The 25,066-nt window shown below is 49.4% G+C and overlaps 1 protein-coding gene and 1 non-coding gene across 3 annotated transcripts in view; one reads left to right on the forward strand and one right to left on the reverse strand.

Annotated features, from left to right (window-relative positions):
- CTNNBIP1 (catenin beta interacting protein 1) overlaps positions 1-24,637 on the reverse strand; it is a 61,900-nt gene extending 37,263 nt beyond the window's left edge. The window contains exon 1 of one of the 2 annotated variants that reach the window (XM_032300321.1): positions 24,355-24,637. The gene's annotated coding sequence lies outside the window, so the exon portion shown is untranslated. The remainder of the gene's footprint in view (positions 1-24,354) is intronic. The other variant, XM_032300322.1, reaches the window with a different exon arrangement.
- LOC116566689 lies at positions 4,265-4,371 on the forward strand. Its single transcript, XR_004275971.1, has one exon. It is a non-coding gene; the product is annotated as a U6 spliceosomal RNA (small nuclear RNA).
- Positions 24,638-25,066: the final 429 nt, after the last annotated feature.

The raw sequence follows: 25,066 nt of genomic DNA on the forward strand, positions 1-25,066 counted from the left end.
GGGGTTTCACCATGTTGACTACGATGGTCTCGATCTCTTGACCTCGTGATCCACCCGCCTCGGCCTCCCAAAGTGCTGGGATTACAGGCTTGAGCCACCGCGCCCGGCCTCAAAGGCTTTTAATACCCCCAGCTTCTCGTCCCTTCTCTCCCAGCTGCCTGTCAGTCCCCAACTGGCTCAGAGGAACGATAAGGGCTGGAGAGTCGGGAGGAGACCCTGCTTCCACAGTCTGCATGCTGCCCTGAATCACCGGAGAGGCTTCACAGCAGGGTGCCGCTGGCATTTCACTGGCTGAGTTTTTGCTGGAGGGCTGTCTTGCACATGTAGAAACTGAGCAGCATCCGGGGCCTCCACACACTAGATGCCAGTAGCAGCCCCCTTCCAGTTGTGACAATCAAATATGTCTTCCGACATTGCCGTGTGTCCCGTGGCGGACGAAATCGCCAGGTGGAGAGCACTGCTTTAGAGGAGTAGCTGACACCTACTCTGGCTTACTATGCGTCTTGCACCACTCACAACTCTCAGGTAAGTGAATTATTCAGTCTTCGCCACTCACGTCCCTACAGGGCGTTACAGCTGAGCATGCCGTGGTGCACACAGGTGACGGAACTCACCTGTCATTACCCAGCTGGTCCGTATCAGAGCAGGATGAAACCCACATTGTCCAAGGTCTTAACCACTCTGCCCTGTTGCTCTCCAGTATACAAGCACATGGGTAAAAAGTCACTCTAAGCCAGCAAGAGGGACGGGGGGTGGGGGGCAGAGGCCTGCCACACAGCTCCTGCTCGAGTCCCACACAAGGTAGCACCTCAGGTCTTCCAGTGACATCAAAAACGGCAGTGTCAGAGGGAATTTCCACACACTCCACTCTCAGTAATTAAACTGCAACAACCTCCTGGACTCTCAGGCCTCAGGAGCAGCCACCTTAATTAATAAATTCCACATTGCAGTTTCCTCCATCCAGAGCCACGCTCAGCATTCCTGAACCACACTCCACCAGCAGAGCAAGGGCAAAACAGGCCTCCTGGTGAGGTCTCAGGCAAGGCATGGCATTTGCAGGGCGCAGCCCCATTCTTGGAGGATAAGCCTGGTATGGGGAATGTGTCTTGAGGTCACCAACCCAAATTCAAACCTGATGCAAAGCTCCTTCCTGCTCCCTGAGGCCAGGTGATGCTACAGAAAAACAATTTTTTTTTTTTTTTCACCATTTTTGACACTGACTTTCGCTTGTTTCCCAGGCTGGAGTGCAATGGGGCGATCTCGGCTCACCGCAACCTCCACCTCCTGGGTTCAGGCAATTCTCCTGCCTCAACCTCCTGAGTAGCTGGGATTACTGACATGCGCCACCATGCCCAGCTAATGTTTTTTTTGTATTTTTAGTAGAGACAGGGTTTCACCATGTTGACCAGGATAGTCTCGATCTCTTGACCTCGTGATCCACCCGCCTCAGCCTCCCAAAGTGCTGGGATTACAGGCGTGAGCCACTGCGCCCAGCCTCAGAAAAACAATTATAATTACTGTTGTCACCATAGCATTTTCTAAGAAGCTCAGGTACAGAGTCAGCCCTCACAAGCCTGCAAGGTAGGAATTATTCCCATTTTAAGGATGACACAACTGAGGCTCAGAGAAGGTAAGTAACCTGCCTGAGGCCATGGAGTAATAAGCGGTGAGCCTGGATCCAAAGCCATGCTTTCCCTCCCTCCTATCAGCCCCTTCTGGCTCAGAAGTTGACAGAATTGCATTATCCATTTTAACTGAAATTAAAAGATAAATCTGGGCCAGGCACGGTGGCTTAGGCTTGTAATCCCAGCACTCTGGGAGACTGAGGCAGATGGATCACCAGGTCAAGAAAGCAAGACCAGCCTGGCCAACATGGTGAAACCCTGTCTTTACTAAAATTACAAAAATTAACTGGGATGGTGGCGCGTGCCTGTAGTCCCAGCTACCTGGGAGGCTGAGGCAGAAAAATTGCTTGAACCCAGAAGGTGGAGGTTGCAGTAAGCCAAGATCATGCCACTGCACTCCAGCCTGGGTGACAGAGTAAGACTCCATCTCAAAAAAAAAAAAAAAACACAAATTCACCTTGCAGGCAAAAGAAAAAACACTGAAGTCCAACCCACTGCCAATCAGAGATCAATTAAAAAATAAGATAAAGCTTACAATTATTATATATCAATATAAATAAATTAATTTTTTTTTTGAGACAGTGTCTCACTCTGTTGCCCAGGCTGGAGTGCAGTGACATGATTTCGGTTCGCTGCAGCCATCCATCTCCTGGGTTCAAGGGATTCTCCTGCCTCAGTCTCCTGAGTAGCTTGAATTACGGGCACCCACCACCACGCCCAGCTAATTTGTGTATTTTTAATAGAGATGGGATTTCATCATGTTGGCCAGACTGCTCTAACACTCCTGACCTCAAGAGATTCACCTGCCTCAGCCTCCCAAAGCGCTGGGATTATAGGCGTGAGTAACCGCGCCTGGTCAATTTTTTTTTTTTTTGAGATGGAGTTTTGCTCTTGTTGCCCAAGCTGGAGTACAATGGCGCCAACTCAGCTCACTGCAAGCTTCGCCTCCCAGGTTCAAGCAATTCTCCCACCTCAACCTCCAGAGTAGCTGGGATTACAGGCATGTGCAACCACGTCTGGCTAATTTTTTGTATTTTTAGTAGAAATGGGGTTTTACTATATTAGCCAGGTCTCAAACATCTGACCTCAGGTGATCCACCTGCCTTGGCATCACAGAGTGCTGAGATTACAGGCGTAAGCCACTGAGCCCAGCCTGGCTAATTAATTTTTAAAAAGAAAATAAGGCCTGGGCCAGGCGCCGTGGCTCAAGCCTATAGTCCCAGCACTTTGGGAGGCCAAGGCAGGCAGATCACAAGATCAGGAGTTCAAGACCAGCCAGGCCAACATGGTGAAACCCTGTCTCTACTAAAAAATACAAAAATTAGCAGGGTGTGGTGGTGGGGGCCTGTAATCCTAGCTACTCGGGAGGCTGAGACAGGAGCATCACTTGAACCAGGGAGGCAGAGGTTGCAGTAAGCTGAGACCACGCCATCGCACTTCAGCCTGAGCAACAGACTGAGACACCGTCTCAAAAAAAAAAAAGAGGCCGGGCACGGTGGCTCACACCTATAATCCCAGCACTTTGGGAGGCTGAGGCAGGTGGATCACGAGGTCAAGAGCTCGAGACCATCCTGGTCAATATGGTGAAACCTTGTCTCTACTAAAAATACAAAAATTAGCTGGGCATGGTGGCGCACGCCTGTAGTCCCAGCTACTCGGGAGGCTGAGGCAGAATTGCTTGAACGCAGGAGGCGGAGGTTGCGGTGAGCCGAGATCGAGCCATTGCACTCCAGCCTGGGTAACGAGCGAAACTCTGTCTCAAAAAAAAAGAAAGAAAAAGAAAATAAGGCCTGGGTGCAGTGGCTTACACCTGTGATCCCAATGCTTTGGGAGGCTGAGGCAGGAGCATGGCTTGAGGCCAGGAGTTTGAGACCAGCTTGGGCAACATGGTGAAACCCCATCTCTACAAAAAATAAAAAAATTTATTAAAAAAGTTAGGCATGGTGGCACACACCTGTAATCTCAGCACGTTGGGAGACTGAAGTAGGAGGATCACTTGAGCCCTGGAGTTTGAGACCACTCTGGGCAATATGGTGAGACCTCATCTCTATAAAATTAAAATAAATAAATAAAAAGCTATGCATGGTGTTCTGAGTCTGTAGTCCCAGCTACTGAGGTGAGAGAAGTGCTTGAGCCCAGGAGGTCAAGGCTGCAGTGAGCCTAGATCATGCCATTATACTCCAACCTGGGCGAAAGACCAAGATCCTGTCTGTTTAAAAAAAAAAAAAAAAAAAAAAAAAAAAAAAAAGGTGGAGGGGCTGGGCATCGTGGTTCACTCTTATAATCCTAGCACTTTGGGAGGCCAAGGTGGGCACATCACCTGAGGTCAGGAGTTCAATACCAGCCTAGCCAAAATGGTGAAACCCCATCTCTACAAAAAAATACAATAAATTAGCTGGGTGTGGTGGTGGGTGCCTGCAGTGTTAGCTACTCAGGAGACTGAGGCAGAATTGCTTGAGCCCAGGAGGCAGAGGTTGCAGTGAGCTGAGATCACGCCACTGCATCCAGCCTGGGTGGCAGAGCAAGAATCCATATACCCCAAAAAAAAAAAAAAAGGTTGGGCACGGTGGCTCACGCCTGTAATCCCAACACTTTGGGAGGCTGAGGCAGGCGGATCACGAGGTGAAGAGATGAAGACCATGCTTGCTTCGGCAGCACATATACTAAAATTGGAACGATACAGAGAAGATTAGCATGGCCCCTGTGCAAGGATGACACGCAAATTCGTGAAGCGTTCCACATTTTTTTTAATTAAAAAAAAAAAAAAAGAGATCAAGATAATCCTGGCCAACATGGTGAAACCTCGTCTCTACTAAAAAAAAATGCAAAAATTAGCCAGGCATGGTGGCACGCACCTGTGATCTCAGCTACTCAGAAGGCTGAGGCGGAAGAAACACTTGAACCCAGGAGGCGGAGGTTGCAGTGAGCCGAGATTGCGCCACTGCACTCCAGCCTGGCAACAGAGCAAGACTCCATCTCAAAAAAAAAAAAGAAAAAAAGAAATGGTAATGTAAGGCGCTGGGGAGAGGCCCTGCATCTACACACCATGCCATCTGCATCGCATCCCAGACCACCCCATGTTAGCCCCAGCTCCAATGGGGGCAGCCATGAAGCTCAAATGCAGGAGGGCCCTTTCCTCTCTGGCCACAGGTCTGCTGGTGGGAGTGATCTGGAATTCTCAACAGTTTCCCCTCTGCACATTCCAAACTCAGAGAAGCCCGCCTGCCCCCTTTACAGCAGCACTGCACACACTGTTCCATGTCCAGAGCCCTCTGATGAAGGCCCTTCAGGAAGGTTCTGGGAGCATTTAAATCAAATCCACCTGACCTGATTCAACACAGCCCGCAAAGGCCAGAATGCAGCACTACATCCAGCTGAGGCACCTAACTACCGCAGGAAATGTACAGACATGGCAACCAGGCTGGGAGGGAGGCATCTAGAAGGGGCTTCTGTTCAGAGCAAGCCCTGCAGGCCACCAGCAGGCCTGCCACACACACACCAAAGTGCTCCAGCACAGGCACAAACCTGCCTGGAGACAGCTTCCCCAGGACCTGCATGCTGGACAGGAAGCGAGAAGAAAGGGCTCCTTCTGTCCCTCCCACGCACAGAGGCAGGCGGTCAGATCTGAGCTTACCACCACACTCCCTCTATAGCCATGGCTCTCAACAGGGGCGATTCTGCCCCGAAGCAGAAACGTGGCAATATCTGGAGACATTTTTGATTGTCACGACTACTAGGATCCTACTGGGTAGGAGCCAGGATCAGTGCCCACCACCAAGAATTAACCAGCCCAACGCCTGGAATGCTGAGGGTAAGAAGCCCCACTTGGTGGCCATCTCAGAGCTGCCAATTGCACCAGGCTCCCTCCATACATCTGGGCCTCTGCATTTGCTGTGCTTTCCACCTAGAACTTCCTTCCTTCACAGACTATTCCCTGCTCTACACCACCTTCTCTGGGCTGCCTTAAGGCCTGTGTCTGCACATCTGCCTGCATTTCCTCCTTCCGCATCACTGCCCTAACACTGTACCTGGATATCTGAGAAATGTTTTCACCACCAGACTGGAAGCTCTCTGAGGACCGACAGGGGTGATTTTAAGACCTTCATAGGCCTCAGAGAACCTTATTCTCAGAGACATACTAAAATGGACCCAAATCTCTCTCTTTTTTTTTTTTTAAGACAGGGTTTCACCATGTTGGTCAGGCTGGTCTTGAACTCCCAACCTCAGGTGATCCGCCTGCCTTGGCCTCCAAAGTGCTTGGATTACAGGCGTGAGCCACCATGCCCGGCCCCACATCTCTTATTAAATGTAATCTTCACATAACTCACAAGAGTAGAGGGAGTGATATATTTTTTCCCACCTCGCCAATATTTTTGTGGACCTTGGAAAAACTTGCAAGTCCTGGTTGGGCACAGTGGCTCACACCTGCAATTCCAGCACTTTAGGAGGCCAAGGCGGGCGGATCACCTGAGGTGGGGAGTTTGAGACCAGCCTGACCAACATGGAGAAACCCTGTCTCTACTAAAAATACAAAATTAGCCAGGCTTGGTGGCGGGCACCTATAATCCCAGCTACCTGAGAGACTGAGGCAGACGCATCACTTAAACCCAGGAGGTGGAGGTTGTGGTGAGCCGAGATCGTGCCATTGCACTTTAGCTTGGGCAACAAGAGCAAAACTCCATCTCAAAAAAAGAAAAAAGAAAAAATTTTGTAAGTCCTAGGCTCTGTGCTGAAGAATCCGGACAAGTGAGACACCACTGCTAGCCACATCTGGGGTTCCTCGAGTGGTGAAGTGAATGGGAAACATGAAGGAAACGCCCCCCCCAGCCTTCGAATGTCCTCACTTCAGATAACCCTAACACACCATGGGGTCAGAGGAACCTGCATGTTCCTATCACTGGATTGGCGTGAGGCATCTGTTTACATCTTTGGTTTAAAACATTTATCCTTGTGATTCTGGCCCAGATCTCGCTGTTTCTCTAGTCCCGAATTGAGTGAAACCCACTTTTTTACAGAGATGCAAGAGTACCTGGCAGGCCTGCTCTGACAGCTCTTGCAGTTCAGCTGAAAACAATACAAACAGGAAGGGAATGTGGGGCCTGAGGAAGTTTCCTTGCAGAAACTCAGGATTCTGGGCTCTGTCCTCAGACTCTACAGTTCTAACCAAGGGGACGTGCTGGTGGAGGTTTTCTCTCTGCACAGTGGGGGGAAAAGGACAGAAGGAAAGAAAGGCATCTTTCGGCTTAATTTTTAAAAAGATTCTTTTTTCTTCCCGGAGAACAGCTGGAGCTCTGGAACCTGGCCAAGTCAGAGTCTGAGGCCTGAAGTCAGGAACCAGCACGCCTACAAAATCCAGCCACAGATCTTCCTCTAATTCAGTCTGACTCATGACCTTCAGCCTCTGGCAGGTTCCAGAGGGGTTACTAATGTAGAATCCAGAGCCTTCTCTATTTATAAGCCGATGGAAGAGCTGGAATCCTAGCTCGAGTGGTTACAAGGGCCCCCTCACTCCTGGGTATGAGGTCTCCCAGGCCTGACCGACCTTCCCCATGGGCTGTGCACCTGGCAGGAAGCTTCCTGGGCAAAGATCTCAAAAGATCCTCTGTGCAAACCAGTGGCAGAGGAACACTTTTTCTCTCCTGGGACACCAGAGAGGTCTCCAGCAAGCTGAAGAAGTCCCCAGAGAGCAAATTAATTTATATTTCTGTCAGTCTTCCTAGAGGAGAGGGCAAAGGGACCACTTCCAGGCCTAGTAATTACAGGGATGGAGTGTGGCCCAGAGGTTCTGCAGAGCTTGGGTAACCTCCAGAGAGCAAGATCAGATTGGAAATTTCAACCTAAGGAAGTTCCCTCCATCAACCCCGCTGTCAAGAGCTATGCCAGCTCTTTGCAAGGTCACAACTTAAAATTGTAATTAAATTGGAAATTTTAAAGTACTTCAAGGAGAAAAGAGAAAAACTGACACAGTGCTCTTTATCAGGAGGGGCCACTCACATTTCTCCACAAGGTACATAAGGTCCCTTCACTCTGAACCACACTGACATGTTCATGCTACCCCATTCCCACAGGGACAAGCCTCATCCTCAGAGGCAGGTCTGGGCATGGCTTGCCTCTGAGGATGAGGCTTGTCCCTATAGAAATAGCCCGAGGCCCGAGGGTCACCCAGACCTTCTCAATGGTCACTGCTGTCTCCAGCTCTTCTCCCTTAGCCCCATGCTCTCCATTGCTTTCCCTCATTAAAGCCTCTATAATTGGTTCAAATAAACAAGCTTCCTGAACTGAGTTCATCACATCCCCTCAGAATCCCATGGCTGGGAAAGCCTCCAGCTTCCCATGGTGAGGATTAGGTCATTAAATCAATCGGTCGCCTGCAGGACTGTACCTCTGGAAGCAGCCCCCTCCCCACTACCCGGCTCTGCGGATGGTCATCCTTGGGTCCTGGTTGAGAGACCCCAGGTGAGGCCTCCTGGGGGAAACTCCTCCCAATCAAACTCAGGAAAATAAGTTTTGCTAGGCACAGTGGCAAACCTCTGTAATCCCAGCAACTTTGGGAGACTGAGGTAGAAGAATTGCTTGAGGCCTGGACTTCAAAACCAGACTGGGCAATACAGCAAGACACCACCTCTTTAAATTTTTTTTTTTTTTTTTTTTTTTTTGGAGATGGGGTCTCGCTATCTCCCTCTGTCGCCCAGGCTGGAGTGCAGTGGCATGGTCTCAGCTCACTGAACCTCTACCTCTCGGGCTCAAGCGATTCTCCTGCCTCAGCCTCCCGAGTAGTTGGGACTACAGGCACATGCCACCATGCCTGACTAATTTTATTTTATATTTTCAGTAGAGACAGGGTTTTGCCATGTTGGCCAGGCTGGTCTCAAACTCCTGACCTCAAGTGGTCTGCCTGCTTCAGCCTTCCAAAGTGCTAGAATTACAGGCATGAGCCACTGCGCCTGATCTGTACAAAAAATTTTTAAAAGATTAGCTGGGTGCAGTGGTGTGCACGTGTAGGCCCAGTTACTTGGGAGGCTAAGGTGGAAGGATCCCATGAGGTCAGGAGTCTGAAGTTGCAGTGAGCTACGATCATACCACTACACCCCAGCCTGGGCAACAGAGCAAGACCCTGCCTCAAAAAAAAAAGAAAAGAAAAAGAAAGAAAAGAAAAGAAGTTTTAAGGCCACTGGCTCTTTCCAAGAGGCGCTCAGCATAAAGGTATGTGTTAATTTGCATAAAAATATGTGTGTCTATTTACCTCGCAAACATACCCATCTGTGCTACAGAGGCCAGGGTTCCTGGCTCCATGCATCATGTGAGCCACAGCGCCTGCTTGTTTGGTGATTGCTTCTGCTCTACTAAGCAGGAGGCGACCTTCCCAATCCTTCCCCCTCCAGCTACCTCGGAACAAAACATAATCCAAGGGAAGAGGAAACCTCCCCCTAAGAGGCTACTGAGGACTCAGTTTCCTTCCTCTCCAAATGTTTAACAAGCCGATAATCAAAATCAACAATGCTTTAAACAAAGACCCCTTCAGAATCTCCCATGCGTTTATCCCATTAACTTACTGGGGGAAATGGTATCAGGACAAAAACTCCTGATGGGTCACAAGGCATTGTCCAGTCTGAAGGCAAGGATGGTGGCAGCTGGAGCTGAAGGGAAGTAAGATCAGAAAAGAGGCGCGTGCCCCAGGAGAGGAGAAAATACAGCACCTGATACAATAGGAATCCACCCACAAAGCCTGGAGGGTTGGTTCAAGGTTAAAGCTACCACAGACAAACTCAGGAGAGTGGCCACAGGGATGGCCAGTGTAAAGTCTCCCAGAAACCGTCCCCAACCACAATGGGTGCAGGTCTGAACACCCAGATCTGGGCGAACCCTGGCAAACTAGCTCAGGAGACAAACCACCATCACACATTTGTAATGACATCCCTTTCCCAAAGCCGCGAAACTGTTAGTCAGCAAACCACAGAAAGAAAGGGAGCAGAAGCTTCTGGCAAAACTGGTCTACTAAGAGCTCCCCGGGCAAAGACTCCTGTTTTTCCAGGCCAATGACTCACCCAAGACTGTTACATTTCACAAAATGCAACCCAGAAGTCTTTACAAACCCATTCTAAAGAATGTAAGCAGGACCTGCCCTCCTGCAAAAACTCTCCATTGAGAGGAAAAAGCTGACCGGGCGCGGTGGTTCACGCCTGTAATCCCAGCACTTTGGGAGGTCGAGGCCGGTGGATCATGAGGTCAAGAGATCGAGACCATCCTGGTCAACATGGTGAAACCCCGTCTCTACTAAAAATACAAAAAATTAGCTGGGCAAGGTGGCGCGTGCCTGTAATCCCAGCTACTCAGGAGGCTGAGGCAGGAGAATTGCCTGAACCCGGGAGGCGGAGGTTGCGGTGAGCCGAGATCGCGCCATTGCACTCCAGCCTGGGCAACAAGAAAGAAACTCCCTCTCAAAAAAAAAAAAAAAAAAAAAAAAAAAAAAAAGAGGGTTTAATTACAGGACACATTAGAATTTGATGATAAAGATGATTTCTGAGGATTAAGACTTTATTTAAGTCCCAGGGAACAAAACTTCCTCACAAATTTACTTGGAGCACATAATGCAATGTTAAAAAACAAAAACAAAAAAGGCATCAATGCACAGGATAAGCATGTTAGGTTTTACCTGCTTCTAGAAAAGTCACTTTAGTCTGCCAGAAAGATACTTAATCATAAAAACTTCCAAGTCCAAAAAAAAGAATAACTCACCCCAAAATAAGTTCCTAAGAGACAGGAAAACTGACTATTGTACATGCTGTAAAAGGAAAGAGAAACCAAAAATACAGGACAATAACCCAGGAGGGCCAGGGCAAGCAAAGGGCCTGCAACCAAATTCAATTCCAGATGAAACAAAGTTGAGTTTTTTTTCCCCTCCTCACCTTTTTCTTTTGAAAAATTCCAAAGCCACAGAAGAGCTAAAATAATAGTGCAAGAACATCCACATACCTTGCCCCTGGTGTCTCACTGTTCACATTTTGCTATATATGTCTTATGCCTCTGTGCTGTGGGTATGTGTTGGGGGAGGCACACTGCTGCTTTTCCTCAACCATCTGAAAGTCAACTGCAGATATCATGATACTTCTCTAATACCTCAGCACAGATTTCTTAAGGCCATTCTCCTACATAACCACAATACCATTATCAGGGCCGGGCGCGGTGGCTCACACCTGTAATCCCACCACTTTGGGGGGCCGAGGCAGGTGGATCACAAGGTCAAGGGATCGAGACCATCCTGGTCAACATGGTGAAACCCCGTCTCTACTAAAAATACAAAAAATCAGCTGGGCATGGTGGCACGTGCTTGTAATCCCAGCTACTCAGGAGGCTGAGGCAGGAGAATTGCCTGAACCCAGGAGGCGGAGGTTGCGGTGAGCCGAGATCGCGCCATTGCACTCCAGCCTGGGTAACGAGAGCGAGACTCTGTCTCAAAAAAAAAAAAAAAAAAAAAAATACCATCATCACCCCAAGGAATTTTGTTTTGTTTTGTTTTGGTTTTTGAAACAGGATCTCGCTCTGTCACACAGGGTGGAGTGCAGTGGTGTGATCACAGCTCACTGCAGCCTCAACATCCAGGGCTCAAGTGATCCTCCCACCTCAGCCTCCAGAGTAGCTTGGACTACAGGTATGCAGAACCACACCCAGCTATTCTTTTTTTTTCTTTTTTGAGACAGGGTCTCACTCTGTCACCCAGGCTGCAATCTCAGCTCCCTGCACTTCCACCTCCCAGGCTTAATCGACCGTCCCACCTCAGCCTCCCAAGTAGCTAGGATTACAGACGTGCACCACCATGCCCAGCTAATTTTTATAGGTTTTGTAGAAATGGGATTTCACCATGGTTGCCCAGGCTAGCTTTGTTTTTTGAGACAGAGTCTCACTCTGTCACCCAGGCTGTAGCGCAGTGGTGCAATTTTGGCTTACTGGAATCTCCACCTCCTGGGTTCAAACAATTCTCCTGCTTCAGCCTACTAATTAGCTGGGATCACAGATGCATACCACCACGCCTGGCTAATTTTTTTTGTTTTGTTGTTGTTGTTTTCAGATACAGTCTCGCTCCGTTGCCCAGGCTGGAGTGCAATGGCGTGATCTCGGCTCACCACAACCTCTGCCTCCCAGGTTCAAGGGATTCTCCTGCTTCAGCTTCCCAAGCAGTTGGGATTATAAGCATGCACCACCACGCCCGGCTAATTTTTTGTATTTTTAGTAAAGACAAGCTTTCTCCATGTTGGTCAGGCTGTTATCCTCAGGTGATCCGCCCACTTCGGCCTCCCAAAGTGCTGGGATCAAAGGTGTGAGCCACCACACCCAGCCTGTTTTGTTTTGTTTTTGAGATGGAGTCTTGCTCTGTCACCTAGGCTGGAGTGTAGTGGCCCAATCCCAGCTCACTGCAACCTCCACCTCCTGGGTTCAAGCAATTCTCCTCCCTCAGCCTCCTGAGTAGCTGGGATTACAGGTACCTGCCACCATGCCCAGGTAATTTTTGCATTTTAGTAGAGATAGGGTTTTGCCATGTTGGCCAGGCTGTTCTTGAATTCCTGACCTTAAGCGATCCATCCGCCTTGGCCTCCCAAAGTGCTGGAATTACAGAAGAAGGCCACCATGCCTGGCCTAGTTTTGTTTTCTTTTTTAAGAGATGGGGTCTTGCTATGTTGCCCAGGCTGGTCTTGAACTCCTGGCCTGAAGCAATCCTCCTGCCTTGGCCTCCAAAAGTGCTACAATGACAGGTATGAGCCACCATACCCAGCCTTCCCAAGGAATTTAATATTCACCTAGCAGTAGCTTTGATGTTCAGCCTGTCTCCAAATTTCCCCAATTCCTCCTCCCTCAATTTGGCCTTGACTAGTGTTTAATCCAGGATTGGATCGAGGATCTCACTTGCATTTGATTCCCATGCTCTTCCACCTACTTAGTCTAGAATGGTTTAGCAGCTTTTCTTTGTTTTTCAGGACATTAACATTTTTTAGAGTCCAGAACCCTTGCCTTTGGGATGTTCCACAATCTGGATTTGGCCAATTGTTCCTTAGAATTAAAGTTAAACACTTTCACAAGAAATTATGTAGCTGATGTATCAGTGTTGCACTGGAGGTACATAATGCCGATTTGCCCAATTCTGGTGATGCCGGCTTTGATACTTGGGTTATGGATCAAAGTTTTAAATATATAAAATACGAAGTGAATGCATTAGAGGAAAACACAGGCAAAGAAAACAGTGGCAGCAAAAATATTAAATGAAACCTAGAAGTCGGCTGGGTGCAGTGGCTCGTGCCTATAATTCCAGCACTTTGGGAGGCTGAGGTAGGTGGAACACCTGAGGTCAGGAGCTCGAGACCAGTCTGGCCAACATGATGAAACCCCGTCTCTACTAAAAAATATCAAAATTAGCTGGGCCTGGTGGCACATGCCTGTAATTCCAGCCACTCGGGAGGCTCAGGCAGGAGAATCACCTGAACCAGGAGGCAGAGGTTGCAGAGAGTCGAGATTGCACCACTGTACTCCAGCCTTAGTGACAAGACTCTGTCTCAAGAAAAAAAATAAAAAACAATTTATAGAATGCCATTAAAATGAGTGCAGTAGTTCTAAATAACCTTAGACAAGTTACTTAACATCTCTGTGCCTCAGTTAACTCCTCAAAAACTGTGGACAATAGTAGTACTAAATTCTTAAGGTTGTTGTGAGTGAATAAATGAGTTAATATAAGTAAAGGACTTATAACAAGACCTAGCACCCCAGAAATGTTTAAGAGGTATTAATAGCTCAGCGCAGTGGCTCACACCTGTAATCTCAACACTTTGAGACACCAAGGCCAGCAGATCACAAGGTCAGGAGTTCAAGACCAGCCTGGCCAATCTGGTAAAACTGTCTCTACAAAAAAAAAAAACACAAAAATTAGCTGGGTGTGGTGGCAGGCGCCTGTAGTCCCAGCTACTGAGGAGGCTGAGGCAAGAGAATCGCTTGAACCCAGGAGGCAGAGGTTGCAGTGAGCCGAGATTGTGCCACTGCACTCCAACCTGGGTGACAAGAGTGAGACTCCATCTCAAGAAAAAAAAAAAGAGGTATTAACCATAATGATGACAATGAGGATTATGATGATGGTATGGAATGAGTCCAGTATTTTTTGTTAAGTTAAAAAAGGACAGAGCAGCCGGGCATTATAGGCTCATGCCTATAATCCCAACACTTTGGGAATCTGAGGCAGGAGGATCGCTTGAGTCCAGGAGTTTTGAGACCAGCCTAGGCAATTTAGGGAGAATCTGTCTCCACAAAAATTTAAAAATTAGCCTAGTGTGGTAGCACACGCCTGTGGTCCCAACTAGTTGGGAGGCTGGGGCTGCAGTGAACCATAATGACTCCACTGCACTCCAGCCTGGGCAACAGAGTGAGACCTTATCTCAAAAAAAAGAAAAAATTTTGCCAGGCGTGGTGGCTCACGCCTGTAATCCCAGTACTTTGGGAGGCTGAGGTGGGTGGGCAACTTGAGGTCAGAAGTTGGAGACTGACCTGGCCAACAAAATGAAACCCCATCTCTACCAAAAATACAAAAATTAGCTAGGCATGGTGGTGGACACCTGTAGTCCCAGCTACTTGGGAGTCTGAGGCAGGAGCATCACTAGAACCCAGGAGGTGGAGGTTGTAGTGAGCCAGGATTACGACACTACACTCCAGCCTGGGCAACAAAGCAAGACTCAGTCTCAAAAAACGACAACAACAACAAAAAAAAAACTAAAAGAAAGACAGTGAAGAACGCTGTGTATTAATTACACTGTAGAAATATAAATACATATATGTGTGCAGTCACACATATGTATAAATGTGCTTATATAAGTGTAGACTGTCTCTGGTTAAAATATAAAAGACCTGGCCGGGTGCAGTGGCTCACACCTGTAATCCCAGCACTTTGGGAGGCTGAGGCGGGTGGATTACTCAAGGTCAGGAGTTCGAGACCAGGCTGCCCAACATAGTGAAACCTCATCTCTACTAAAAATACAAAAAAAAAAAAAAAAAAAATTAGGCATGGTGGTGCATGCCTGTAGTCCCAGCTACTCAGGAGACTGAGGCAGGAGCATCACTTGAACCTGGGAGGCAGAGGTTGTGGTGAGCCGAGATCATGCTACTGCACTCCAGGCCAGGCGACAGAGTGAGACTCCATCTCAAAAAAAAGGCCGGGCACGGTGGCTCACGCCTGTAATCCCAGCACTTTGGGAGGCCAGGGCGGGCGGATCACAAGGTCAAGAGATCAAGACCACCCTGGCCAACATGGTGAAACCCCGTCTCTACTAAAAATACAAAAATTAGCTGGGCGTGGTGGCACGCACCTGTAGTCCCAGCTACTCAGGAGGCTGAGGCAGAAGAATTGCTTGAACCTGGGAGGCGGAGGTTGCAGTGAGCCAAGATGGCACCACTGCACTCCAGCCTGGCGCCTGGCGACAGAATAAGGCTCTGTCTCAAAAAAAAAAAAAAAAAAAAAAAAAAAAAAGATGTAAAAGACTTTAGTTAACGGCAGTCACTTTAGGGGAAGAGAACAGAGTGGATATGAATCCAGGGAGGGATGGAGACTTAGTTTTCACCATACAGTCTTTGAATTTAAGTTCTGTACTATTTCTATTACCTACCAAAAAAAAAAAAAAGACCAGCCTGGTCAACATAGAGAGATCCTGTCTCTACCAAAAAATCAAAAAAAAAATTTAAAAAGTGCGGCATGATGGCATGTGCCTGTGGTCCCAACTACTTGGGAAGCTGAGGTGGGAGGATCACTTGAACTTGGGAGGTCAAGGCTGCAGTGAGCTGTGATCGTGCCATTGCCCTCCAGCCTGGGCGAATGATGTTTTTAAATGAAATGGAATGGAGTCAGATCAGAACGAAAGAACATCCTTTGTCTGAGTGGTCCTGCCAATGCAGTGCGGTGCCTGACATTGAGCACTTCAATCTCCACTGTCACCACTCATGGACCTAACAGGCCACGCCTCGTCAGAGAAGATTAGGAAGTGAGAGTGGGCAGCCGGCACCCAAGGCAAATGAAAGGCAGACGGGCACACGTGACCCCTTGGTGGCAGCGGCAGCAGCACCTCAGGAGGGAGGAAGGAGCCAGGACTCCATGCTGCTCCAGCCGCCTGAGCTCTTTACATCCCACCATGAGCTCTGGAAGACTGCTCTGTGCAGGAAAGCAGAACTGGGGGTCAGCTTGCTTGCCCGTAAGCCCCACCAAGTCTCCCAAAAAATCACCAGCACCTCATATTCCTGTAACTCCAGCGATCGGCCAGAGGAAAGCCATGTGACCCTGGAGGCTGTGGGCAGTGCCAACAGCAGCAACACACACAGAGGGAGAAGGACCCTCTGCTTCCGTCTTGAAGCCAAGTGTGAGCACATGCTCAGGAATAGGCTCATAGGGCCTGGCCAGAGCTGACCTTGGCAGTTACCACCTTTTGCTCCCTTCTTGGTAAATAAAATGGGATTATTCAGGGGCTCAGACTCACCACCCTACCGGCTTAAGCGCTAGCAGTACTAACAGCTTCACGTATTTAAATCACACCCCAGGCCCCTCCCCAACACACAAAAGAAATGTAAATTACAAAGGGAGAATCATTAAAACGTCCTCTACCTGGAGAGAATAAAAGAAACCCAGTAGGTCAGAAATGTCTTATTTCATATTCCTGCAGAAAGATATTTGCCAAGGGTGCTAATCAGGGTCAGGATGGGTCTCTGGGAAGCTAGGACTGCCTGAGGCAGGCAGCTGTGAGGCCTCAGTCTGGATAGGGAGGTCAAAGCTAAAGCATCTCCTTGGAAACTGGTCCAAGGTTTGCCTGGTGATTGATCAGGAAGAACAGGGGTGGGGCCCACATTCCATGAGGTGTTCGGTCCACAAGGAACCCTGGTCTTCACAGGAATCCTTACTGGCAGAATCTAGGACTTTAGGGATAGTAACTTCATCTGCCCTGGGGTGGTTATTCAGTTCAGGTCAGGGACATTGACCACAGGATTCCAGCAGCAGAAAACAAGTGGGTTGGACACTTGGGTGCTACTGGGGCTGAAAAAAAAGCCTTAATTGGAGCTGGCTCTCAAAGCCTCCTCCCCAGTTCTCCACATGGGAGAGGATATGGAAATGGGTCACAATCTTCCAGCTGAAACGGCGTCACTGTGGGCTCCAACCACACTTGAAGATGTCCAGGTGCACTGAGTGACCTGGCCTCCTTGCTGTGCAGGCCTTGCCCTCCTAATCAGATGCTGGATGCTGCTGCCCCACCCCTCAGCTTGAAGGGGCAGCTGATTAGCACCAGGAGTGCTACATACAGGAGCTGGTGAAAATAACATCACACGAAGATATGCCACGCTGTCCTGGCACCCTCCTCTCACTCCGAATGTGAATGGCTGCTCTGCCAACCCTTTGCTCTCTCCACCCAGCCCTGGCTGGAGAGACAGAGGAACACTGTGTGCTTTCACATGAACTGCTTGCTAGACCTCCCTGACCTTGGTCTTTGAAGAAACCTGAAAGCCTGGTGCTTGCGGAAGAAAGAACCCTGCCCTCACCCTAATCTGCATATATTGACCCAAAATGGGGGCTAGAGGACATAGGTGTCCCTGTGCATCACTTCCTCCAGGAACCCCATGAGTACTGTGGAGAGCCCACCTGCCATCATATGCCTGCTTTCCAAAGTTGGCAGGGAGAGATGTGTCGGGCAGGAAGAGAACTCTGCAGAGACGAGGTCTGGTGGCTGTTACATAAGAAGCGCACTAAGGTAGTGGCAGAACTTCAAAATCCACAGCCCCATGCAAAAACTTTGAAAAGAAATCCTCAATGTGATCATTTCTCTCGGACTTGAACTCAAGTAACAGTCAAAGGGTTAAGACTTTAAGTGGGAAGGGAATTCTTGCTAACCATGGCTCCTGAGGCGTGCACTGTTACTCAAGATGTCCATACCAAATACAGCTTTTGTTACGTGACACAGAAGGGCTCTAATTGTTTAACTCTTCGACTGCTCTTCTGGAAAACCAACCCAGCCCCCAACCTTAATATCCACTCAGGGCAGGTAACCACTGGGGCCGGTGTGTACTTCTGGAAATCATATCCTGACTCTCCTCCTAAGAGTTCAAAGTACTCTCATCAAATCATTCTTTCTTCATTCACATGACCCCAACTATGTAACAAGCCTCTTGGTCCTAGGCTATGAATTTGTTATGGGAAAAAACTATTTTTATCCTGCTTACCACGGTATCCTAATACCTATGATGGTGCCCAGATTGTAATAAAGCTTCAAGAAATATTTATTAATTGAATCAGTGAGTCATTAGAAGGAAGGAGAGGGAGGGAATAATGGAAGACAATCACCACTTCTTGGTGTCTCTGTGCTCCTGGCTTATAAAAAACATCAGAACCAAGATTAGAAACCAAGCCGGGCGCGGTGGCTCAAGCCTGTAATCCCAGCACTTTGGGAGGCCGAGGCGGGTGGATCACGAGGTCAAGAGATCGAGACCATCCTGGTCAACATGGTGAAACCCCGTCTCTACTAAAACTACAAAAAATTAGCTGGGCATGGTGGCACGTGCCTGTAATCCCAGCTACTCAGGAGGCTGAGGCAGGAGAATTGTCTGAACCCAGGAGGCGGAGGTTGCAGTGAGCCAAGATCGCGCCATTGCACTCCAGCCTGGGTAACAAAAGCGAAACTCCATCTCAAAAAAAAAAAAAAAAAAGGAAAAAAAGATTAGAAACCAAGCCCTTTAACCTCCTCTTGGCCCTGCCAGCGGGGGTCCTCAATCATGTTATGATGCATAGGACACACACTGTTTACAGGAGCTTATACACTATAACACAACCATGAAAAATGGAGCCATAGGTATGACCCTCGATACTTAAGAAACTTCCACAGGGGAGAAACAATGTTTTTGTCCAGTTATTCCCCCACAGAAGGACACCCTTCCCTCTGGGGACTGTTGTCTTTCCCTTTTAAACAAGGCTTCATGGAGGACCAGAGCATAATAGGTCTTTAATAACTGTGTATAACAGCAGTTGGTGCTTAGTTCCCTTTCATAAAAGAAGTTCAAAAGCACTTTGGCTCAAACACCATCATGCCCCCTGGGAACTACGAAGTTTCAAGTATCATTATCCCCATTTACAGTCAAGGTTAAGTAAGGCAAAGGGAGGTTAATTAGCTTGCCCACGGTCAGATAAGACAGGGAAAGGGCGTAGGATGCAAACCCTTTGGAGCGGCCAGCGAGTTATCACCTACATTGGGCTTAAGGGAGACTTTTGTTTCTTCTCTATGGTTTCTGCTGAGAATCAATATATAACATGGTACTCTGAGCTCTGCTTCGGAGTCATACTGCCTGGTTTGAATCCGATTCTGTTCCCAATTAGCTAGACCTCAAACACGTTACTTAACGTTTCTAGGCCTCAGTCTCTGAACATGCAAAATGGTGATAATGGTACATATCTCAGAAACCGTGAGGATTAAATGAGACAGTGTATGTAAAATGCCACTATCATTCCCTTTCTCAGCTACAAGAGAAAAAGCTTGCACCCACACTGTGTTTAGTTTTTACAAGGCCACACATGACATATGACTAGCAGGCATTTCAGATTCTGCCAATAAAATGCCCCAGGACTCTGAAAATGACTGGCAACACAAGCGTCCTATTTGAGTCCCACTAACTTGTGTTGGCCTCTCAAGGTTAGCAGAGCAAGTGGCATTGTTGACAATAACTGATGATGGGAGGACCAAAAGGGGATCTGAAAAGCTGGCCAACGGCACCCAATCTAAAGAGGCCCATCTGGATTCCTGGTGAGTGGAGCCCCTGGGTTTGACATGCCATTTCGCTCAGTGCTCTACTGAGTTTCCCAACTCCACTCAGCCCAGACCAAAGAAAGCCTATGCTTTCTAAGTACCACTGTGTTCCAGATCATGCAATCAAACGGGAGATGGTCAGAAGTGCCAGTGTGGCCCAACCCTCTAGAAAGGGCCTGGTGATAGCAGGAGACTGGATGGGGTAGGGGTAGGAAAGCTGTCCAGTCAATCTTGGTATACTCCCAACAAAGAAACTGTGACATACATGTGTGTGCGCCTCTGATGCATATACGAAGAATGGCTGCAAAACTCCAAGTCTACTTAAGAGTCACTGCCAAGATAAGAAGCTTTAACTCACACAGATAGGAGCCGAGAACACAGACATTCCACTGTAGACGACAAGCTGCTAAGCACCGGCAACACTCATTCATTCAACGCAAGAAATGTTTGCTGATGACTTAGGGACTCAGAAAAAAGGAAGCTCAATAAAATGCAGGCACACGGACACACATACCAGGACCATCATCAACCTAGCTGATGCTTCCCACACCTTCAGGGGACCAGGCCAGAGAAATAAGGAACTTGATGGGAAGAAACTCAATACTCCAGCTGGCCTCCAAAAGCTTCCCAGGACAAAGAGCCTATTCCAAATGCTCTTTCTAACATCCTGCTCTGTCTTTTAGTGTGGACTCAAATATTCTCCTAGATCCCCAGGAAAAGTTCCCATGCAGGGACTTCCCACTGTTCAGAATTCAAGAGTAAAATCCAAACTCCTTACCATGGCCACAAATTTGGCCCCTGCCGACTCATTACTAACCACACTCCAGACCCTCTGGGCTGATTATTCTTGCAGTCCTCTCTGTCCGCAAAGCTGTTCCTCTGGATCACCATGCAGGTCTCCCAAAAGCCACCTTCTCAGAGCTAGCTAAAGCTAAGACCCTAACCCTCATCCCAGCCACTTTCCATCTTCTGTTTTATTTTCCCCCATATCTCACCCTACATACTTTTGTTGACCTGTCTATTTGTTTACTATCTGTCTCTCATGCATTTTGATCTTGTTCTTGGCTATGTCCACAGCACCTGCAACAGTACCTAGCATATAGACACTCAATAAGTCATTCAAGTATTTTCAGAGTACTACAAAATTTGGGTACCAGATTTTAAGAGTAGACAAAAAGAGACAAAAATCTCTGCTCTCAAAGAGCTTAAATGCAGGTGGGAGGTAAGAAGCAGATAAACAGGCTGGACATGGTGGCTCATGCCTGTAATCCCAACAGTTTGGAGGCTGAAGCAGGCGGATCATGATGTCAGGAGTTTGAGACCAGCCTGACCAACACTGTGAAACCCCGTCTCTACTAAAAATACAAAAATTATCCAGGCGTGGTGGTGCACGCCTGTAATCCCAGCTACTCAGGGGGCTGAGGCAGGAGAATTGCTTGAACCTGGGAGGCAGACGTTGCAGTGAGTCAAGATCACGCCACTGAACTCCAGCATGAGCAACAAAGTGAGACTCCGTCTCAGAAAAAAAAAAAAAAAGCAGATAAACAAAGGCAAAATAATAGTTAATACTTCAATTTATCATATACTAAATGCCAGGTGCTCTTCTGAGTATCTACTAGGTATTACTTAATTTAATCCAACAACTCCATGAGAAAAATATTACTATTGCACATATGGGGAAACTGAGACATACAGAGATTAAGTTACCTGCTGAAGATCATGCAGCGCCTGATGGCAGAACCAGGATCCAAACCTGATAGTCTTGGTACAAAGTCCATGGTCTAATTAAGAGCTACACTTCATATTTGCTGAGTGTCAAATAACTACTTGGTCAGCACCTGCAGCAGCTGTTCCCAGTAGGCAGGGATGGAGAAAAAGCAGACCCGTCAAGGAAGGACTGCCCTGTCCTGTGAGCACTGTGAACAAGAGACTGCTGGGTTTACACTATGTTGATCCTGGATGAGGAGTCTACAAGATGCACTGTCTGATGAAAAGGCAGGGGCAGGGGCAGGACTTCTGGTGCCCTGAGATGCCAGGCAAGTTAACCAATATTTGGAGAGTTTAGATTTTGTGCAGGGCACTGATCTAGACACTGTGGTTGTTGCAAAGACAAACCCAGTAGAGATCTGGTCTCAGAAAGCTCAGAGTCACACGTGTACATATGTAGCTGAAACGGGGTAGAAACTGACAGGCATCATAAGAAAATGCATAAACTGCTATAAGACATCAAAAGAGCCAGCTTCTAGGGGCCACAGATGCTTAACCATAAAAGAAGGGGCTGGCCTATGTAACTCCCAAGGTCCTCTCATTCTGACATGTTCTGACAGCACAGATTTAGAGCAGCATGGAGATCAAGTTTTATTGTTTGTTGTTGTTTTTGGTGGTGGCGTTGTTGAGATGGAATCTTCCTCTGTCACCCAGGCTGGAGTACAGCGGCACGATCTCAGCTCACTGCAATATCCACCTCCCGGGTTCAAGCGATTCTTCCACCTTAGCCTCCCGAGTAGCTGGGATTACAGGCACTCGCCATCATGTCCGGCTAATTTTTGTATTTTTAGTCGAGATGGCTTTTCACCATGTTGGCCAGGCTGGTCTCCAACTCCTGATCTCAGGTGATCTGCCAGCCTTGGCCTCCCAAAGTGCTGGGATTACAGCTGTGAGCCACTGCACCCAGCCTTATTCTCAAGTTTGTGGCCACTGAGTTGTTCTCCCACCTATCATGAGAACAGGCCCAATTTCTTGGTGCAACATCTTCCAACAGAGGCAGTAATGTTCCTATTTAAATAACACAACCGGATGTGGGAATGAAGCCCAGTATATTCTGCCCTCCTCCACCTCTAACTGGTTTTTAAACCCATAAACCCTCTCCAATCAAGGAGGAGGGGACCTGTTCTATGAGCATGTTGTTATGGGACATCTAAATCTCAGTCTCCAAAGTTTTACTTTGCAGCTCTCCCAGAGGGAACAGACTGACTCCACCTCTTCATTTCCATGGCCACTGCCCCGATCCCTCAAGCCACCATCATCTCCTGCCAGGTAGCTGCAACCGTCTGTCTCATAATTGGTATCCCTACCTCTACCTTTGCTCCTTACAATCCAGTCGCTACACAGCAGCCAGAACAATCTTTCAGAACAAATCAGACTTTATCCTCTCTCTGCTTAAAACCCTTCAATGGCCTCTAACTGTTCTTGGAGTAAAATCCAAACTCTCTATTATGACCTACAAAATCACTGTTTTGATCCATAGGTTCTTTTTTTTCCCCCCCCAAGACGGAGTCTTGCTCTGTCACCCAGGCTGGAGTGCAGTGGTGTGATCTTGGTTCACTGCAACTCTGCCTCCCAGGTTCAGGCAATTCTCCTGCCTCAGTCTCCCAAGCAGCTGGGACTACAGACAGGTGTCATCACGCCTGGCTAATTTTTGCATTTTTAGTAGAGATGGGGTTTCACCATGTTGGCCAGGCCTCCCAAAGTGCTGGGATTACAGGCATGAGCCACTGTGCCCGGCCTGATCCACAGATTCTTATATGTAATCTGTCTCCTCTCTACCTTCACAGCACTTACGACTACTGAAATTATTTTGTACCTTGTTTACTCACTTATTGTGTGACTTCCCTCTTCTTTAAAATGTCATCTCTAAGGAGGGCACAAACCGTGCCTGTCTTCCCCACTAAAGCCCCAGTACTTGGAATGGTGCCTGGCACATAGTAAATGCTCACTACTGAATGAATGAATCTCCATCCCATAGAGGTGATTTGCATTTACAAGGGAGGACCATGAACTCCACCAGCAAACCATGAATGACACATTGGCATTTAACAGCCGGCACCTTTATTTATGATCCAAAGTCCTACTTTAAATCTGAGGAAGCTGCTGGTATCTCTGGACACTTTAATGGCACAAGAGATCAGTTATCACATGGGGACACACGCCAGGAACTGGAGCCCAGTGGTTGTAGCAGGGAGCTAAGAGCCAAGGCTCCTGAAAACAAAACCTCAAGGCAAACCCTGACTTGCCTCCAGGTTCCTTACCCACACACCCTGTGCCTCAATTTACTCAGCAGTTGGCCAAACATGTTTCTCTCAGTTCTGTGAGTGACAGGAGACAAAATAATTAACAGCTGGAGCATACTGAGATCCTCAGATAGGAGGTGCTGCAAGCCACACGTCTCATTATTCATAAAACTCTTGATTTGCTGCCAACACGGCCCCCTCCGCCTTCCCAGGGGCTATCCTGAAGACAGGCGCTGCTCAGACAAGTTCAGCTCACAAGGCAGAGGGATGGATGGAGGGCCTAGCAGAGGCTGGGTGTCCAGACCTGGGTGTCTCGGTTACCAGGTTCCAAAAAGGGAAGGTGGTTGGGGTGGGGTGATGAAAAGGAGGTGAGAGGTGCAGTTTGGGGCTCCAGGTGGTTAATTTTGCAGGTTCGTGCATACGTGCCCGCCATCCAGGTGAGACAAGTGCCCCACCGGGTACCTTCCAGGAAGGCTCACCGGGGAGGGGTGGAATCGGGAGACCACAGTTCAATCAAACTAGAGAGGGAGGAAGGGCGGCCCAGCGTTTAGTTAGGGGAAATATGGAGAGTGAGAGTCTGGGAGTGGGCGCAGGTGAGGGAAGAAGCAGGGGCCCGGGGGCCGGGAGGGCGGACCGGCGATGACAGCCACCCGCCGCGGCGAGGTGAGCAACAGGGTGGGCGGCGCGGACACCTGTGGAAGCGACCCCGGGGCGAAGGTGAGGGAGGCAGGAGGTGCCCTGCGGCGGGAGGCGGCCAGGCCCAGACCAGGGCGCCGCGCTACCGGGGCGGGCCGGGGTCCGAGCAGGGTGGGGGGCGCTCTCCGCGGCCCCTCCCCGGTAGACAAAGGGCTGGCCGCTCCCCCGAGCCCCGGCGCGGCGCGGGCCCGGGCGCTGCAGACTCGGCCCGGCCTCGGCGCTTACCTGGGCCGCCCGACCCGGCCGGGCCGGCGGGGGCAGCGGGTCTGGGGAGCAGCGCGCGGCGGCCTGTTCCGGGGCGTGCTCAGCCCGAGCAGCCGCGGCGGCGGCGGCGGCGGCGGCGGCGGCAGCAGCAGCAGCGGGAGCGGCCGCCTCAGCCTCCGCCTCCCGCTCCAAGAGTCACCGCGGTGGGGAGGGAGAGAGGGAGGCGCCAGGCCGCCGGGGGAGGGACCGGCGGAGGGGGCGGCATCTGGCTCCGCGCGGGCTGCTGAGGCGCGGCGGCGGCAACGCCCGGGAGGGAGGTGGGCGCGGGGTGGGGGCCGGGGGCCGGGGCGGGGCCTGCTTGTGGGGCGGGGCCCGGGGCTGCGCATTGGTTAACTCAGCCTGCGGGTGGGGCTGCACGTTGCGGGGCGGGGCCAGTGCGGTGCGCGTGAGCGCTCATTGGGCTCTTCTGGAAGGGGGCTTGACAAGAGTCATAGGGGCTGGGCCATGACATGAGGTGGGCGGGTGGAACAGAGCGCGGATAGTGGCGGAGTCCGCGCTGAGAGCGAAGGGGAGGAGCGGGCCGGGGGTGGTCAGGGAAGGCGGGGCGGGCGCGGGGAGGAGGCGGTGTCCTGGAGGAGGAGCCGGGTAAGGATGGAGCTGGCGCTGCGGTAGAGCCACGCTGCGTGTCCCTATCTGCTCCAGGAGCACACTGAACCCGTAAAAATAATGGCCT

This window comes from Sapajus apella, unplaced genomic scaffold (genome assembly GCF_009761245.1).
Source record: "Sapajus apella isolate SASKATOON/1434 unplaced genomic scaffold, GSC_monkey_1.0 scaffold43, whole genome shotgun sequence".
Taxonomy (NCBI): domain Eukaryota; kingdom Metazoa; phylum Chordata; class Mammalia; order Primates; family Cebidae; genus Sapajus; species Sapajus apella.